This window comes from Urocitellus parryii, unplaced genomic scaffold (genome assembly GCF_045843805.1).
Source record: "Urocitellus parryii isolate mUroPar1 unplaced genomic scaffold, mUroPar1.hap1 Scaffold_48, whole genome shotgun sequence".
In the NCBI taxonomy this organism is placed as follows: Eukaryota; Metazoa; Chordata; class Mammalia; order Rodentia; family Sciuridae; genus Urocitellus; species Urocitellus parryii.
The window spans coordinates 3,017,121-3,033,177 of record NW_027554049.1 but is presented as its reverse complement, the minus strand read 5'-3'; the positions used below and the strand labels follow the sequence as shown (position 1 = coordinate 3,033,177).

Sequence of the window (16,057 nt, the reverse complement as noted above, 5' to 3'; positions counted from 1 at the left end):
AGGGCGGTGCCCGAGGAGGGCGGCGCGTGGCTGATTCATCCCTCTGGAAGAGCAGACTGACAGACACACACTAGCCGAGCCCGCCCGCGCCGCTCCTCCTCAGCCGGGAGGCGCCCGCCCGCCCTCTCCGGGAGCTCTCCGGGCCCGGCCGCCTCGGAGAAAGTTTTTCTCTTCGGGGAGGCCGGAACCGTCGCTTGCCTTTTGGAAGGACCGGGGTGGGGGTGGAGGGGGTGGGGGGGGGGTACGGAAAGGGAGGCGACCGCCGCGCGGGCCCGCGGAGTGCATGGTGCCCGGCGCCTCGGCTGCCTGTCAGGAGGACCTCGGGGCGGGGTCGGGCTGAGCCAGCTCCCCGCTCTCGACCCAGCCTTGTCAGAAGTCGCCCTCCGGGACTGCCGCGGGGGTCCCCGCTCCTCAGCCCGCCATGTCCCTGTTGCTGCCGCTGCTGAGGAGCCAAACCGCGCGCAGCTTGAGGCCGGGCCGGCAGCCACCACCGCGCCCTGCTCGCCGTCCTGGTACTGCTGCGGGCGGGGGCTGCTGGCGCTCGCGGCCCCCGGAGGCCCCCGGAGGCTGGGTACCCACCCCAAGAAGGAGCCCATCGAGGCGCTGAACACCGCGCAGGGCGCGCGCGACTTCATCTATAGCCTGCACTCCACCGAGAGGAGCTGCCTGCTCAAGGAGCTGCACCGCTTTGAGTCCATTGCCATCGCCCAAGAAAAATTGGAAGCTCTGCCACCTACCCCAGGACAGCTGAGATATGTATTCATCCACAATGCGATAACTTTCATAGGGTTTGGCTTTTTGGATAATGCAATTATGATTGTTGCAGGAACCCATATCGAGTTATCTATTGGAATTATTTTGGGAATTTCAACGATGGCAGCTGCTGCTTTGGACTTGGACTTGCAGGCTATGTTGAAGCTTTGGCTTCCAGGTTAGGCCTGTCAATTCCTGACCTCACACCAAAGCATGTGACAAACATGTGTTAGTACACATTTGGGCAAAGCTGTTGGGGTGACTATTGGCTGCATTCTAGGAATGTTTCCTTTGATTTTCTTTGGAGGAGGTGAAGACGATGAAAAACTGGAAATGGAAAATTCATCCTCTTAGATTATCTATAAAAAGATGTAAACTAATGTACCTCAGTTATTAAATATATGCTGTCACAACATTTAGGAATTAAGACAGTAACAGTGTATAGATATGGGATCAAATAATTCAGCATGTGTTATGGAAAACACTAACTTATTGTGGCTTGGTCTTCTTAAGACATCTTTTTAAAAGAAACTCTTTAGTATCATTTTGTGTAAATTGTTGAGATGCTTTTTTTCATCAATGGCTGTCAACAATTTTATCTTTTCCTTCTCTTTCTTTGTATATCAAAATATTATTTAAGTCTCAGTTATTGATGTACTGTACTGACTTGGGGTTTGCTTATTTGTTACTTAACATGTATACATGCATGAGAGCATTTTTTTTTTTTTTTGCGCTGTTGTTTCTTGATAGTTGCACTTCAACCTAAGGGTATTTTCCCAAATTATTTAAGATGTTTAATATCAGTTAAAATTTTTTTTACTCTTTTTGGCAACATCAATTTTGTACTCTTTCACAGTAAACATTTACAATATATAATTTCAGTCATTTTCTTAACTCTCACATCTATTCAAAATAAATACAGGTTTTAAGTATATATTATTCATTTTAATTTTCTGACCATACTGTCTTAAGAGCCAGGGGTTAAACAGAGCAATTACAGTCTCCCTCTTTAAAAAAACATAGATGCTAACAAGTGTACTTATTTATGTTTTTTTTTTTTACCTTTAATTTCCTTATTGTGAATAATTACGTCACAGGTTCAGACTCTTTAGGGGCAGAAAATTATTATTTTACAGTCTTTTAAATTAGAGATTGTGGGATCAGGTGAACTAAGGAATTTGACATGATACTTAGAAATTAAGAAGCTAAAATTTCTTTTTTTAGAGAAGTAGAAAATAGAAAAGTTTGTGGTATAAGTGTGAAGTTTATGTTTGGAAGTTTAATGAGATACAAATTATTGCTTAGGAAGGATTTCCATCCCCCACAAAGTAGTATCTTCTCATCTGAATACCCCATTCTTATAATCCTAACCTTGTTATATTTTGTGTAGTGAATTTTATTTCTGGATAATTTCTTTTAAAGTGAAAACTGAATATTTTATATTTTCTTTTTGTTATGTAGTCTAGTCAAGTTACATGAGGTAAAATCCTTTCTCCCATTTTTAGTGTTTCTTTTTCTTTTGTGGCATTTAAAGCATATACTTAGTTAAAATCGCTTATTTTCACTCTTATATATCTGACCTAAGTATACCTGTGTCTGAATCCTAAATTTTAATTTTGGAACTGTTAAATTTTTTAGCATATAGCTTGTTACTTGTGCTAAAAATTACTCTTATTTGTAACAGAATAATTAAATACATCATGGAAGAAAAAAATTAAAATTTACTATTCTGGTTTTGAAATTATATACCCATATATATGTATTTTATACCAATCAAGCCTCTGCAATCCCATGAGTCATACAATATTTTTTAAGTCAATCTCTCTTTCTGTTTGGTTCTGTTTCTCTGGAGAAACTGAACAAATATACTAGGTCACATGCCAATAGGAAGCAGGTATGTAAAAGATAGATATAGAATAGTTTCTTTGATTATATATTAAAAGACATGAAAATTATTTCAGTATCTTTAAGAATTCATCCTCTTCATGTTCAAAAAACAGCTGACAAGACTTAAGCATTTTATTAGAACTATGTCATTAGTTCAGTAATCATCAGAAATTGGTGTGACTGTTAAAACTTGCCAACTAAAGGGAAAAAATTCAATTCTGTCATTAACTTGTTGTAGGAGTGATTTTGACGACTCCTCAAATATAAAAAGAAGTTTCACGTGATTTATTACTTGTCATAACAGATTCAGGCTCAAACTCTGGATATACCTTACTCAAAATGAATCTGTTCTTTAGAAAAATGAGAGGCACTCCTGAAGTTTCATGGACAGGGAAGAAGAAAATCAGGATAGGGTCATTTGAACCGCAAATATTTCACAATCTGTTTCTCATTGCTCCTCTGTCTACTGTTATAGTATGCTTGAACAGAAGTTTTTAAGGTAGTGAGGCTCAAGGAGGGAGCATGTTGGTGGACAAAATCATTACTATGCAAAGGATAATTACAAAGACCTCAGTGACAAATTTGGAGCATGTCAATCTTTAAACTCTTAGAGATTTCATTTTTGATGTCTAAAAAAGCCTCTATTTCAATATACAATTATTTCACCTTATAAAGTTTTACTAAAAATATGGTTAAGAATTTTAAAAAATTTTCACCTACACATAAAAAATAAAAAGTGTACATATTAATGGTATACCTTGTGATGTTTCAATCTATGTATAGATTATGCAGTGTTTGAATCTAATTAAGCACATTTATTTTCTCATCTATCATTTCTTTATCTTGAAATCACTCAAAAATTTTCTTATAACTTTGCAAGATATATAGTACATAATTGTTAATCTATGGTCACCCTATTGTGCAATATCATACTAGCTATCTGCAACTTAGTATCCATTTGTCTAAAGATTTCCCACAGAATAATCATCACTGTTTTCTACTATCTAGGATTCATTTGTATTTATGTGCTACTGACCATGCCATCACTTCTCTTTTTAGTTGATGTATCCTTTTTGAAGGGAAGAAGAAATTCTTAAATGAAAAAATAGTATAGAAAGAAGTGGAAGTCATTTACTTGGCTGATCTAAGGAACTTTGATTTATGGTCTTAACCTGGACCAAGTCTACCTAAAAAGAAGATTTCATTGCTTAAAAAAATTATGATGTTGAAGTAATACATAATGATATATGCTAATATGGGACAATAATAAAGTTCTTCCTTTCCCCAACATCTCATGTCAGGCAAAGCATTTAGGAAAGGTCTCTAACCCTAACCTGCCCAATGATCTTCCAATATTTTTCTAAAATGTATTCTTTTTACCAAAAATTTGGGTACTGTACCTTAAAGGATTAATCTTCTATTGTTGACATTGTTTCAAATGGAATAGTGAAGGATAAAAATTTAGTAGTATAATTCTTAAAAATAAATTTTGACAAAAGAATGAACTGATGAATATGCAGATAAAATCTAGCTCTACTAGTAATTATTCCCTTCTATTATTCTTTGGGGAGTCTTGGGAAAGTTAGGGGAGAATATTAGTCAACACTAATTTAGACCATGCTTCTTTAAAGCACTTTAAAATTAGTTTTTTAAAATGGAGAGAAATGCACAAAAATTAAATATTTGTTATAATTGCAACATTTGAATTTGAGTCCCCCAAAGAATTTGAGTCCCCCAAAGCTCTTTTAACTGTCTGTACCCAGCGATACATATCATTAACAAAAACGGTGTGCATACTCAAACATTTCTTGAATTGGCAGAGATATATTTCTATTAATAATATATTTGGTTAACCACATCATCATCAACATGGAGAGTCTATTTCTCAATTCATTTGAATCAGGAAGATGCTGTGATTTCTTTGATCTGTAGATAAATAAAGGATGCAATATTGTTCCTGTTGCAGGTCTAGTCCTTAATTACCCTGAGAGCTTCTTTTTGCTTTTCTTAACTTTTTTTGGACACACTTTGAAAGCTTCCTGTTTAAATTCAGTTTTCATGTTGTAAGAATAATATGCCACAAGGAAAGCTCATATGTAGGCAATCTATTCTACAGCTCCAGATAAGCTCTCATACAACAGCCAGCCTAAGCTGTCATTCATGTGAAGGGGCCATTTTCACATTCCAGCATGGCCTTTGAACTCCCATAGTCACAACTACCATGTGAATGAAATTGCTTGAAATTACTTGAGGAAAAAAGAAAACAGGAAAGGATACCTCCATCAAGAATAATCAACCCACAAAACCATGAAAAATACTATTCAATTTCTAAAGTAAGCCATTAAATTTTGGGCTGTGTTGTTACATAGCAATGTCTAACTAACCAGTCTTCATATTTTAGCGTTTCTACTAGTAGAATTATAATAAACGTAATGAGAAGGCATCATTCTTTGCTTTTCTTTTTCTTTTTTGCTTTTCAATTCAATTGTCTCTCTTAAAAGTACATAAATTAATAATTCAACTTATAATTAGTGCATTTGAAAGCCAATGGTATCTTAGCTTTCATAAATGTTTTTGATAATACTTCAAATAAAATAAATAAAATGTCTAATTGTTATCATGGTTAAGATATGCTCAGGTAAATTTAGATATCTTTTAAAATAATTCATGCAGAATCTAAATATTTACAGTTTCAGGACTGGAGATAGATAGGACTCCCAAGCCACTGGGATTTTGGGTGTGGACCACCATGCCCAACAAAAAAAGGAGCATGAAAAAAAAAAAAAACACATACACCAGTATGCATGATGGAGTCTGAAAGTCAAAGTGTTTGTAAGAAGTTAGCAATAGAGTTGAGAAAATTGATTTGGACCTAGAAATTTTATATTCCTATATTAAAGCTGTAGTCCTATATTTATGAATTAATATATTGTCTAACTTGGGCAAAACATTTTATCTTTCTTAATTTCAATTGTTTTATTGGAAAATAATGTGTTTCCTTTTTGAAAATCCACCTATCATAATCTTTGGCTTTGTACACTTCTATATATGCATTATATAAATTTCATTTGTATCTTACAGTAATTATTTTTTTACATCTGCACATATGTATCTGTGAATGATATGCAATATTTTACATATTTATGTTGTATAATATTATAGTACATGGTATGCATCCTTCTGAATATTAGTTTTAATTCTACAGAGAACTTTCAAGATCCCTTTTTATTGATATATAGACCTTATTCATTTTTCTTAAATGCTGAGTAAGATTTTATGATTTATACCTTGTCTATGTACCTATCCCTTATTTATCAATCTTTTGTTTTAACTTCAATTTTTACTTCCACAGCATATTTTATTGTAAGGAAGAAATTTGTTTGTGGCTTGGGTGCAGATGCAAAGACTTCCTGCAAAGCATGAATTCTGAATCATGAACTGTGGTGGGACCCAGCATCTTCCTGTAACAAGGCTTCAGGGTGATGCTGATGCATTTCCAGCTGAGAATTGATGAGTATGCTGAGTCATCCATGCCACATTTTTAAAATTGTGCCTGTCTTTCCTCATTTTTACATTTAACCTTCACTGTATTACCTTATACCATTAAATATTTTTGACAACTTAATTATTAATTTTAATATTATTTATTTAAATAATGTAGTCATTATTAACATTCAGTAAAATCTATTTTTATTTATTATAAGGCACTCATATCAACTACTCTTGTGAAGCAACTTTAGATTCATCTTTTACTTTCCTAGAACATTTTCTAAAAATGCTTCATACTATTAAAGATTCATATGACATATTAGAGAATTATTTTCCAGAAAAGTTCATGCCAATTATATATTTTCTCAGGCAGAATTTAGGACTGCCTCTTTCAGAACATTCTCACATATATTATCATCTTTTAAGATTCTTTTAGGACATATAAAAAAATTAAAAGTGATGATACATGCTAATATTCCATGCTTGATTATTAATAAAGTTGAAAATATAATTTTGTTTTTAGTAAGTCAACTATTCGTATCTCCCATATTATATATTTTCTTGCTCATGGATATATTTTGTCATATTCTTCTACCATGCTGCTTTTTAGAAATTATGTTTTCATATTAATTAAATTCATTTATTCAATTTTAAAGATTTGTTGGAAATAATTTGATTAATTTTAAAATTTTTCATTTGTAGTGCAGTGCTCTGCTAACTATGTTGAACTTGTGCATATGCATATCTGTTGAGTTTTTATGATTGCTTTTTATGTATTGCTTATGTGAGCACATTTATTGCCTAAATTAGGACCAATAAAATTCATCTTTACTTGCTTTAAGCTTTTTGTAAAGTCATTTTTATGTCAAACTCTTCATGCCATCCAATTTTCTGTTTTGTTTGTCACAACTACCCCAATTTTAATGCAATTTGTTTGGCTTAAGTTTCAGTGTAGGTTGTTTTCCATCAAATAAGAACTACAAATCTAACTTTAAGTTCTAGCTCCTTTATTCTCCTAGTTAAGGGGAGCTCTCTCCACACCACAATTTGCTTATTCCTTCATCCAGAATATTTTTATATGCTGTTAATAAACTAAATCAACTTTCATTTACTCTATTAAACCATTTTTATATTTCCATAATTGTTAATATAATTTAATGTGCATTCATGTGAGTGTGTATATTCAGAACAATATTGTTGCATTAATAATAGCTATTATGATTGTATATTATTATAGTTTGTTTATATGTCTGTCCACATTTGCTGTAAGTCCTTTTGGGACAGGTTTCCCTCCTTATTCATTTCTAAGATCCATTAGGATAAGCATAATGTAACCCATGTATGCATTTACATATTTTGGAAGTGCTATGTGAACCCTTTTTCAGCAGCCCATATTCTTGAGCCCTAGTGTTGTGCCAACAGGCACTGCTTTTGAAATCTGGTTTCATATCATCATTGCTTGAGAGCAATTTCTAAAACAAAGTTCCCTGACTTTACCTTGAATCTCCTTTACCTTGGAATCTCTGAAAATAAGGCCTGAGAAATTGCATTTTACTATGGATTGCAGATGATTCTTATGCAGTCATCTCTGTATCCAAGTATATGTGTAAGGTCAGGGAGCAGCGACCAAAAGGAGGCAGATTTTAAAAGGCTGCTGAATGAGGCTTTTTTGAGATTTTGCTCCCAGGCAAAACCCTCAGCCCAACAGGATGGGTCTGAGGAGAAATGCTCTGGGGCTGGACCAGACTAGAATGTTTATTGGGCTTAGGGCAGGTAGAGCAGGCTTGGGACAGGAAAAGGGGTTTTTACAGTCCCTTGGCCTACTTGGGTTGGTAGGGTGGGTCCAGGATTGGCCAGGAGACCCAGCTGATTGACAGGTGGTTCTGTCGGCACCTGATTGGTGTTTCTCGAGCCCATGCGAGTTGATTGGTGCTTTGTTCCTTAGCCACCTCCATTGACCCGACAATATGTATTACTCATCACTGAAGTAGGGTTATATTTTTCTGTTATTTCCTGTTTCCTATTTCAGGCTTCCATGCATGCTTTCTCCCTATCAAGCACCTCTTGAGCATGTTTCGTATTTCTTCAAGCTCTTAGCAGATACCTTTATCAAATAAATAAATGTTGACTTGAATGAAGTGTTTTCACAGTAAGCGCCAGTGAAAGGGTAAGGAATAAGGAGGAAGAGGCTAATTGGAGGGCCCTGGTACTCAATGCTTTCATCCCTTTAAAGTATATTCAGATTTTCAGTCTACAGTCACAAACTTGTTGAGTGTGGCAATAAAATAGCCACTGCACATATCAAAACGCTGCCAGGATAAGCACCTAGCAGTGAACAGGAATCTCTATGAAAAGGTAAACAGTAGCATAGGGATGACAGTCATCCTGAATTAATCAACATTAGCAATTTAGAAGCAGAAACTCCTACACTGGGATGGCCTCTTTTACATGCATAAGAAAATTTAAAAATTGCACTTGTCTTATAGATAAGAGAGACTGACAATTTCTCAAGCATTTGTATCTTAAGTTCTTTGAAGTTTCTCATAACAGGTGGGTGATAAAGAGTTTAAAGAGCATTAAATAAGAGAACTGGCTTTGATTCTTATTCTGCTCCTATCTGACTGTGGGCTTCGCTATTTCAGTATACAATTTTGGCAATGTTTCCCTGATCTAAAATATGAGTGATGGAAATCAATTATTTTTAAGTTTCTTTACTTTAAAAAAAATCTCTGCATCTAAATGTTGGTGATAACATCGGAGTGACAAGAAGCTTAAAATTGGGTGAAAAATGAATGTGATACTAAATTCTTAAGAATGGGAAACAAAATCTTAATGACCTATTTTTTAAACTTCAGTAGACAAAAACATTTCTCTCTGAAAGGGAGAAAGAGATACAGAGATAGATGGATGGATAATGAACCATTGGATAGATAGATAGGTAGATATGATGTTTGATGCTACATCTATGACAAAAATCATATCATGGTAAACATTGTGTCATAGTGGTGATAATCTGGACTGTGGCACTAATAAAGATATAATATAATCTAAGTAAAAGTTAGAAATGCTGGCAACAGACAACTGAACAAGGAGGAGGACTGCTTCCTTTCTCTTCTACCTGCCCACTATACCCCTCACAATGTGGGAACAAGGAGGACTGGTGATCTGTAGTTCTAAATGCAGTGACTTCATTGAGTTGCTAAGTGCCTCACTTTTGCTAAAGCTGGCTTTGGACTTGCAAAATCCTCCTGCCTCAGCCTCCCAAACTATTGGGATTACAGACATGCACCACCATGACTCCCTAATATTTTTTAGAAGTCTATTTTATTTACTCTGCTTGCAGATCATTGTGCTTAAATTGAGAACTCGCAAAGTCTTTTTTTTTTTTAAAGAGAGAGTGAGACAGGAGAGAGAGAGAATTTTTAATATTTATTTTTTAGTTCTCGGCGGACACAACATCTTTGTTGGTATGTGGTGCTGAGGATCGAACCCGGGCCGCACGCATGCCAGACGAGCGCGCTACCGCTGAGCCACATCTCCAGCCCGCAAAGTCTCTTTAATTCTGTATAAGTCGTTCAGAGCTGTAGCTACATAACTTTCTGTGCTTGTTGGTCCCATCCATGATTTCCCAGAGGAGCAGCCTCTCACATTGCCAACTCCATACCAATCTTTTCACTTTAGCTTTTATTCTTTCACAGGCTTCGGGCCAAATTTCCTTTCCTACATTGGTTCTAAAACCCAATATCTGAGAATTCAGGGTATATATCTAGATTATTATATTCATGGGCAATGAATCAACTCTGATTGCAGGATTAGTGCACTGTTTTTAAATTTTTTAATCATTTCTGTAATCAAGAGCACATTTCCTTCCTTCCTTCCTTCCTTCCTTCCTTCCTTCCTTCCTTCCTTCCTCTTTCCTTCCTTCCCTCTCTTTTCTAATTTCTGTTAATTAATTTATTTTAAAATATTTTTTCAGAATCTAATTTTACATTACAGCAGGGTGAGAGTCTGGATTAGATTCATACTTCTATAAATATATACTCAACCTTAGGTCTATTTTTAACTTTAGGAGAAATGTTTGTACAAATTTATACTCCTACCAACAATGTGCCAATGGAAGTATTTGCTTTTGTCTGCATCTTCACCAACACCTGTTATCTTTTGTCTTTTGACAATAGCCAGTCTAACAGGAGTGAAATAATATATCGTTGTGCTTTTCATTTTTATTTTCCTGATGATAATTGCTATTGAGAATTTTTTCATATACCAATTGGCCATTCACATGACTTCTTTTGAGAAATATAGAATGAGGTCCCTTGCTCATTTTTTCTTGTTTGTGCATTGTTGAGTTTCTTAAATTCCTTATATATTTTGGATATTAACTCTTTATAGATATATAAATATTTTCTTCCATTCTGTATATTGACTCTTGATTCTGTTGATAATTTCCTTTGCTATGTAGAAGCCTTTTAGTTTGTCATAATTTCGATACCACCACCAGCATATGTTCAAGGAAATTAAATCAGTTTGTTGAAGAGGTATCTGTACTTCAATTCTGTGGGAGCATTGATCACAATATATAATACCCAAAATATGCAGTCAATCCAAATGTCCATAAAACATAAAACACACATATCTACACACACACACACACACACACACACACACACACAATTAACTCCTATTCATCCTTTAAAATAAGGGAGGAAATCCTGTCATTTGCAACAATATGCATGAACCTGGAAAGCATGATGTTAACTGAAATAAGTGAGGCACAGAAAAATAAGTACTGTAAAAATCTCACTCATTTCGAACTTAAAACAGATCTTTTAGATAGTAGAGTGGTGTCAACTAGAGGCTAGGGGTGAACAGCTGTTAAGAAAATGTTAGTCAAAGTTGACAAAATAATGATGCAATAGGAAGAATAAATTCAAAAAATATATTGTAGAATATGGTGACACTAATTAATCATATGCTGTATTCTTGAAAAAATGCTGAAATAGTGTATGTGAAGGGTTTTTTTTTCAAACCACAAATATGTAATTATTTGAGGTAAAGCATAAGCTAATTAGCTAGGTTTCGTCATTCCCTAAGTATATATATTTCAAAACATCATGTTTTACACAGTAAATAAATAGGATTTCTTCCTTTAATTTTAAAAGTAAATAAAAACAACCAGTCATGGTGGTGCATGTCTTGGTCCCAGCTCCTGGTGGGGGCTAAGTCAGGATGTGTATGATTTAGATTTGTGGTATCCCCCAAATGCTCATATGCAAGAAACTTTACAGGTGAAATGATTGGTTTATGAGATCCTTAACCCACAAGTGCATTAATCCATTTGAACGGATTAACTGGAAGATAACTGTAGGCAGGCAGGGTATGGCTGGGAGAAGTGGGTAATCTGGCTCATGGGGCGTATGCCTTTATATTTGGTGATCCAGAGTGGAGAGTGCCTTCTGCTTCCTGGTGCCATGTAGTGAAATGATTTTCTCTACCACACCTTTTTACCATGGTGTTCTGCCTTACCTTCATCCCAGAGCTAAGAAATTGGCTTTCTATAAAATGAGACTTCTGAAACAAGGAGTACCAAATAAACTTGTCTTCTGGTAAAATTGTTCTTGTTAATTCTTTCAGTCACAGCAGTGAAAAAGCTGACTAAAACAGGAAGATTGCATAAGTAGAGGAGTTCAAGGCAAGTCTGGGCAACACAGCAATATGTTGTCATTAATTAAGTCTGAAGGGGGGGATGGAAAATAATCACATTTTTTTTAGTTGTGGGTGGACACAATATCTTTGTTCTATTCATTTATCTTATGTGGTGCTGAGGATCGAACCTAGTGCCTCATGTATAAGAGGCAAGTGCTCAACCACTAAGCTACAACTCCAGTCCCTACTCACATAATAATTTCTAGAAGCCTAATAGTTATGCAGTTGATGTATTTTCTTATGTCTTCTCAATTTAGTTACTAATGGAAGATAGTGTAGCTTTTATCAATCAATAAATTTCTAGACCAGCTATTAGATGAAAAAAATCCTAAACCATGAAATAGCAATGCAGACAATTTAACCTAACTCTGAAGTAGGGCCCAGGCTGTCAAATCAAAGAAAAGCTTATCTTTCTTCTACCATCCTGACAGAGCCTGATGTCCTTAGCTCACTTTATGCGGATTATGGCCTTCTTTTAGATTCTCATTTAAACATTCTACCTCACTAAAATGAAATGGAGTCATATGGTTAGCGGAAAGTATATCTGAAGGCTGTCAGTGTTCTGTATATCTCCTATTTTATTATAAAGTATCATGTCTTGACAGGGTGAAGGAGAGAAGCAGGTGGTTTTATAATCAAGTTATAAGAAGGAATAGATGATATGTATAACTTGGTGTGGGTGGAAGTTTCAGCTTCTATGGAGGGGTGGACAGTGAATGTGGCAGTTGAAGACTAGATTTTTTTCAGTCTCTTCTGCCAGAACTACATCATATAGTAAATTGGATGTGGTGGCATTTGCTTCATCTCCAGCTTCTTCTATGCTGATACAAAGTCAAAAATTAACACTGCATTAGGGCTCCTTTCTTGTGGCATGAAATATGTATCTTCTCATTGCCTCAGTGTCTTTGATCATATGCCTTTCTGTAGAGTAAAAATTATCACTTGTTTATATCAAAAGGCTTCAAAAATATCAAATCCTTTAGGGTAAAATGATCAGAAGGAATGGGGAATTGTAGGCCTGAGAATTTAGGTGTAGCTATGAAATACTCATATGATCAAGAAAAAGTTTCTCAATCCCTTAGCTCATCTGACTTTCCATTTTATGAAATGGAAACAGTGCAGAGAACCTTAACAGGACAATGATATTTATTTCTAACCTTGATTATTAATAGATTAATAGAATGTAATATTGGATAGAATTTAATAATCCAAAATGTCTTATAATTTTTTCATGTACATTATCTAACATTTTTTTTTAGAATTGCCAATATAAAAATAAAACTGGATGTAGTTGGATTCCATATCTTTTTATTCTAGTTGTTATTCCTAATTAAAGTAAAGGCATATCCTCCAGATAGCAAAAGTGTTAAATAAAATAAAAGAGTATGAAATATTTGGGGGGCTGAAGGTTTGAAACTTTCTGTTTAAAAGACATCATCTAATTTAATTCTTAGAGTAATTCTGTGAGCTTATTATTACTGTTTTACTAAAAACGAAATTGATGTCACAACAAAGTTTATGGCTTGTTATCAGGCAAACCTTTGTTTTTTAGGACAGTACTTCATTTCAAAGCCCATTTAGTACGTGCATGTGTGTTTATGTTTTCTGCATATCATTACTGCCTCTACATAAAAACTATGTTATTGGCTACTGAATAAAATGAAGATCTTTGACAAAAACAAACTTTAATTTTAAACAGATTTGGGAACAATCTGTAACAAACACACTATTAACAGAATTTCTTTGCCAGAAATCTTACTAATATCCTTATAAATTTAATGGTCTTGATGTTTTATACATGCAGAATTTATAATGAATTTAGGATCATGAGTCACATCAATAGCAAAAAAATATATATTATATTGTGGGGAGTAATAAGACTCATAAATTTTATGATGATAAAACTAGAAAATGTTGGCCTTGTCCTTAGAAGTAATGAATACTAGACCAGTAGTGAGAGTCAGTTTTCAGACATGAATAACCATATTGTCTCTGTTCATGATTTTTTTCTAAATCCTTTTGTCTTTTTTCACCTAAGATAATCATATTAATCTGCTTGTATGAACTGTAATTCCTATACATTATGAGACCTACCTCATATAATCTTCAGCCTACCTAAATGCCCTGAATTTGTGTTAGTTTTCACAATGCTACCACAGAAGTCATATTTTCTCATCACTCTTGTCCTCTCCACTTCAACATAACCAATTACTGGAAATCCTTACAGTTTCTTTCCATCTCTGCACATACTTCGCTGCTCCCTGCACTTGGAAAATACTTTCTTTCCTTCTTTCCCCCTCATCAGTTTATTTTATGTCATTCTTCTTTCAAGGCTTAGCTAAGGCATCATCTTTCTTAGAAACCTTGTCTCCCAGGCCATTCAGTGATGGTGTGAGTTCTGTCTCCACTATGGTCCCACATTTCCTTGCACATAAACAGCACATAGACATGGTAAGAAGAGATGACTTGTCACACTACTGAATTCAAACTCTGAATCCATCAGTTGTTAGTTTTGTGTCTTTGATTCAGTCATTTAATCCCTCTGAATCTTATTAATTTGGAAGATTAAAATAACTATTTAAGGGCAGGTTATTTATAAAGATGAATAAAATCATGTGATATTATAGGGAATTGTGTCAAATATCATTCTTTGGATCCCCAGACCCAGCTCTGCCCTTCACCATTTTCTGAGCCCCATAAGAATGATTCCAAAGAACCACTTGAATAGGCTACTTGATCCTGTAACTTGAGCATAGCCTCATCCGCTGAGGTGCACAGCTAGAAGGTTAGAGGGCAGAGGGGAAGTGAAGTCAGAGGTCAGTGTATTCAGCCCCCCAACTCCCCTCTGTCTTGTAGCTGTGGTTGCCTGACTCCTTTTCTAAGGCTGTGAAATGCCAGCTGGCTCCATCGTACAGTGATCTTTGTTCCTGTAATTGTTCTCTGGCTTTGCCATTCATGCTCAGGCTACTGCATAATCTCTTGTTAATTCCCTTAAACCCTACTTTCCAAATTGTAAATGATTTATTTGTTAAACCCTCCTAAAAAAAAAACAGCTTGAGTGTGTCAGCTGTTTCCTGCCAGGGCCCTGACTAATATCACAGTCAATATTATTAATAATATGCACTTAATAAATCATCCTGAAGTTGTCTCTTTATTTTCCCAACTCCCTTGCCAGACTGTGAACCAATCTACAATAGGGCAATGGTTTGCTTGTCACTCTTATCCTCTGCTGTCATGCACTCTGCTTGGCAAAACATGAGCACTAAGTATATGTGTCTCTGGTTTAATGAAGGAAAGAAGGAATGCATATCATGTTGAACCCTTAAAAGCAGGATCAACTTCTTATTCTTCCTGAACTATGAATACAGTGTTTCATACTAGGTAATCTAAATAAATGGTTTCTCTAATGAATGTGATTTTTTCCAGAAAGAGGAGATAAAAGGCACTGAAAGAAATGTGCCAGGACAAATTAAGCTTAGGAACAAGCCATCAGGTTCAGTGTCAAATAAAACCAGCTCAGAACAGGCCTAACAGATGGAAGTCTAGGAAGGCCACACAAGTTCCAATTTAGTGGATGTGTTCAGAACTTCATACTTAGAAAAGAGAATTGAGGAGAGGACATTCTATAGATAATTTAGTTAAGTATTTTTTCCCACTCACCTTTTTTTTTTTTTTTTTTGCTATAAGACATTATTCTGGTTCATCCATTAGAAAAGATCTTACTTGAAGCCTGAAAAATGAAGTTAAATTTTTATTTCCCTAAAATATTTTTCTTACTGTGATTTGATGGGTGGGTTGAATGTTTGGTATTATTCTGTAACTCTATCACAGAGGGCACTGGGGATTCAGGGATAATAGAGGTTATTTGGGAAAAACAATTTACTTCAAGTGGCAATCAGAAATTATATACTGTGATGAGGACTTGGATTTGTAAGGAAATAGTTTAAACTTGAGACATGGAGAATGAAGTGTTTGAAAATACTTCATTTTCATAATGTATGAAAATTTTTAACATTGTTTTTTAACAACTAAAGAACCAGACCAGGAAGGATTATTATTTCCTTTCTGTAGTTGTGGAAGGTGAAAACCAGAGACATTAAGGGTTTTGCCCAAAGTCATATGGAACATGGCGCACCAGAATTAATTTGAACTAATTTGTGACCTAGTGTTACTAAGATAAATATTATAACCCAGAGTGGCCAATTTTTTACTTGATTTTATT

The 16,057-nt window shown here is 35.2% G+C and overlaps 1 pseudogene; it reads left to right on the top strand.

Annotated features, from left to right (window-relative positions):
• Positions 1–243: 243 nt before the first annotated feature.
• Positions 244–1,756, top strand: LOC144252591 (transmembrane protein 65 pseudogene; annotated as a pseudogene).
• The last annotated feature ends 14,301 nt before the right edge of the window (positions 1,757–16,057 follow it).